Below are 4,152 nucleotides of genomic sequence, written 5' to 3' on the forward strand. Positions count from 1 at the left end.
GATCAACGAGGAAATAAATTCAGTTGCGTTGCAAGTAGTCAGTGTGACTCGGACTCATTACGTGAGATACAAATAAATGGCTGTGGATTTAAAACTGAAAAGAAAAGACAACACACCTTGGGGATTCCGGTTGACAGGAGGCGCCGATGTTGATGTACCACTTACCGTTATCAAGGTAATTGTGTTAAAAAAAAGTGTGCTAATCATTAATTACGGATTTTGCGGAACTTTTCCTGTTGCAAACTTTCTTCTTTTTACGCACTCGGTCATTACAATTTAAATAGCAGAAAATTATGTAAATTGCATTTCCTCTGTATTTTATTTCTAGGTTGAAATTTGATCATGTTACCTACATATACTACCTATGTTTCATCTCTTCTGGAAGTTTATTTTTTAATATCAAATTAGAAAATATATCCATAACTTGCTTTTCTTCAATTTTTATTTATCTTTTATACTTACTAAAATTATGAAAAGTAGAAGAATATTTTTCAATAATGACTTTGCATACATATTAAAACAGGAATTGTATTCAAAATAGAAAAGCTGTGTCTAAAAGTATATTATTGTAAGATTTTTATATGAGCAAGACCGCCTCATCGAAAAAACACCCTTACATGTGAAGAACATACAACCCTTCTAAAGCCTTTCTAGCCCCGAAGATCTGTTAAAAATAATGCAAACTAGAATAAGATCATTTTGGCAGATAACTGCAGACAAACTAACAGTACAAGAGAAGTTATAGTAACCCTACGATTAAATATTGATAGACTTATGGATTTGAGTCTTCAAACATGCATAGCGTTTGTAGATTTAGAAAAAGCGTTTGATGAAGTGAATTAGATGAAAATAATAGTTTACAGAGACAGAAAAATTATCTACTAACTTTACAAAAATCAGGAAACAATAATAAAATACGGGAAGAAAAAGAGTGATTGTTAAGTAATGGCAACACAGGGTTGTCCTTCGAAATTGGTGAAGACTTTTGCATCCAGTTGTGAACTGATGCTGTCCTTATTCGAATCTAAAGGTTGTCGTCGGTTGGAGTTTCTTCCTAACGTTTCGGTAGCATGACTGGCCAGCTACTTCAGAGTTTCTTTCGTCTCCGATGCTGGTTTGGACTTCCGATGGAAGGACCTCTGCAGAAGCTCATAACTCGAGCTTGCGAAACGTTAAGAAGCAACTTCAGCCGACGACGGCCCTTAAACATCGAATCAGGAGAGCATCAGTTCAAACCTGTCGTTTTTTGTATTTAATATTCAACATTACTATTGAGTGTTGAAGTAGGAAATTTTCAGAAGCAGGCAAAGGAAGTGAACGTTTAATGGAAAAACTGTTATTGGATTAATTTCCGATAGTATAAATAATTTAGGGAAACTTTTACAAAATAATGAATCACATTTTTAAATATTCCGGACTGAAAATAAACATCAACAAACTAAGATTCTGACAACATCAAAATCTCCATCAATAAATGTAATAAAAAGATGAATTTAACTTGACGACACTCATTTAGATGTGATTGACAGTTTCCATTATTTGGGTAGCCACATAACACATGAATAGCTAATCATTCCTAAAATATTCATACAATCTAGTTGTATTCAAAATTCGAAGATATTATTTCTTTTATGTACAGTTTTTTCTTTCCATGTTTTTCGTCTAATATTTAAATACACTATTAAGAAAATTAAACAACTGCACTTGTAATTAGTTCATAAAATTTCATCCGCCTGAAGAAATCGCAGTGTAGTGAAGTAATTCTTTAGGCAACAATAAAGGTTTTGTGACCAAAAAAGATGTGTGTTTTCCTATTTTAATGTGAAGTTATGAGAAGTAAAAGCTTCATCTAACCAATTTCGTCAAATTTGAGTAGTATAAATATAATTTCTAAATAGGGTTTGCAATCTTTCTATTCCGGATAGAAATTTGCTGTAAATTCGCCTTTACTGCAATGCTTTTATTGTGGAACTTCATCAAATGAAATGTAAACAATTCCTAGTATTTAAAAATTAAACAGGTGAGCATTATATACGTTAAAAACCATATGTTTATTAACTATTAATTAATATATTATTTACGTCTCATTATTTACTTAACGTACTTCTTGCTGTTAAATTTATAGACGTGTAATGAAATAAAAAATTTTGCAAACTAAAAATCAAAGAGATCGATGCAATCCACAAGTTATTATTTAGTTATTGGTAATTGGTAATATGCATCTTGTCATACTACAATTACATATTATCGTGTATTTTACAGTTGTATGTATAAATAAACATCTCTTAAATCAGAAGAAACTTCGTGTTAAAGAAATGAAACAAAAAACACAAATTATAAAAATAAAAGTTACTTATTGTTCTGATAAATAAATGATATTTATGGTCTTGACCATCAGCTTATTTGTTAAGGGATTACAGACATACGTAACCGGCTGCAGCCTACACTTGTAGGGGTGATACTGTTCAGATAATTATGATAAAGGGTAAGTATTTGCGTTTTATTTCCCTATTTTCGTCAGTTATCTCAGCCTTAATTATTTTTTCAAAATTTAACTTGTCGCTGACACATTCACTGTTGATGTATCACTTTTTTAATTAATTGTATTTCTAGTTCTCCTTTAGTCAATAAATTTTCTTCTGTGGTAATTTTTGCATCTTTATCACTAAACGGATTCGTTCTATTTAAAAATTTCCTGCGCGTGACTTACTGCACAAATGCGNAAACCTAATTAATCACGAATTTCTAATTTTATGTACTCTTGTACCTCCCAAACATCCTTAAGACTTTAAGCCGTTTGTAGACTGTACCTAATACATAAAATTTTACTGTCTGTTAATTTTTCATGATGTTACTAAACAGACAATGTATGCTGTGATTCTGAGCCTGTTTGATTGGAGTGGAGTGCAACTGAAGAAATGAAAAATTTATTATACATTAACTGAACCGATTTAATTAACGATAAAATGAAAAATTTATTTGAGGTGGGGCCTTCTATAAAACAATATACCTACTTATGCGAAATATTATATGCATCTATTTGTTCCAACTTAATTAAGAGACAAACACAAATAGAATAATATAGTACCTACAATAAGTTAAAATCAAACAATTTAGTCAAATATGTGTAAAATTTGGTATCGCTGATAATAAAATTATGAAATATGTTATTACTTTTAAAGGAAATTGCGTTTTAGTGATTTAAAATTTATTGAGGATAATTCATCATATATTTCGGTTTTAGAAACTTTAGTCAATAGTAATATGATGCGCTTATTATTATTTCAAGGAATAGATATTATGTAGTCTATGTTCTATGTCCTCTTGTTTCTTCATGTCTTTAGACAGCCCTTCATGTCTGAGTAAGTGTCCTACCAATCCATCTTGCCCTCCCTGTTTTCCTGATCTTTCTAATACCCCCTTATTCTAACCTTTTCTATCTATGGTACTTCTAATATGTATTTAAAATTACATAAAGCATATAACGTTAAAATAGCGAAGTATTATCTTAAATTTTAATAGATACGGAGGGTAATAGTACATTTTTGATCATCGCAGTTCCTAACTTTTCTGTGAATTTTTCAGAGATTACTAAATTACCTGTCAATTTCAATTTCAAGTTTTTCGGGTCGAGTGAACCCTCAGATTTTAGTTTTACTATTATTGTTATGGTTGGGTTTAGGGCTGCTTAGACCTTAAAAGCGATGATCTTTTCACTCTCCTTTTAGTCACTGTTTATGTTTACGCTTCAAAGGAAGCTTCTTAAAAGGAATAGTACCCTATTAGTACTAAAGAGGTAACACTTTCCACTTGTTGGATATAGCTCCAAAAAAAGCGGTTCATGGGTTCAGGAAATGGATTCCACTTCCTCGTCAGAAAAACAACTGGAAGGGTTGATTCTGTGGTACGATTTTTAATAAAAATTCAGATTTTAAATCAGAACCTCGATAAGGGATAAATAAGTTATTTATTTTGAAACCAGGTCCAACGTTTCGCCTATTCTTCTAAGACTTCTTCAAGTATAGGTTTAGGCATTAATATTATACAAAAGTTTAAGAACAATAGGCAAAACGTCGGGCCTGGTTTTTAAAAAACTTTGACATTTTAGTAGTGGTTAATACCAAATATTAATGTGAAAATGAATTTTTAAAT

This window comes from Agrilus planipennis, unplaced genomic scaffold (genome assembly GCF_000699045.2).
Source record: "Agrilus planipennis isolate EAB-ADULT unplaced genomic scaffold, Apla_2.0 scaffold250, whole genome shotgun sequence".
NCBI classification, from domain to species: Eukaryota; Metazoa; Arthropoda; class Insecta; order Coleoptera; family Buprestidae; genus Agrilus; species Agrilus planipennis.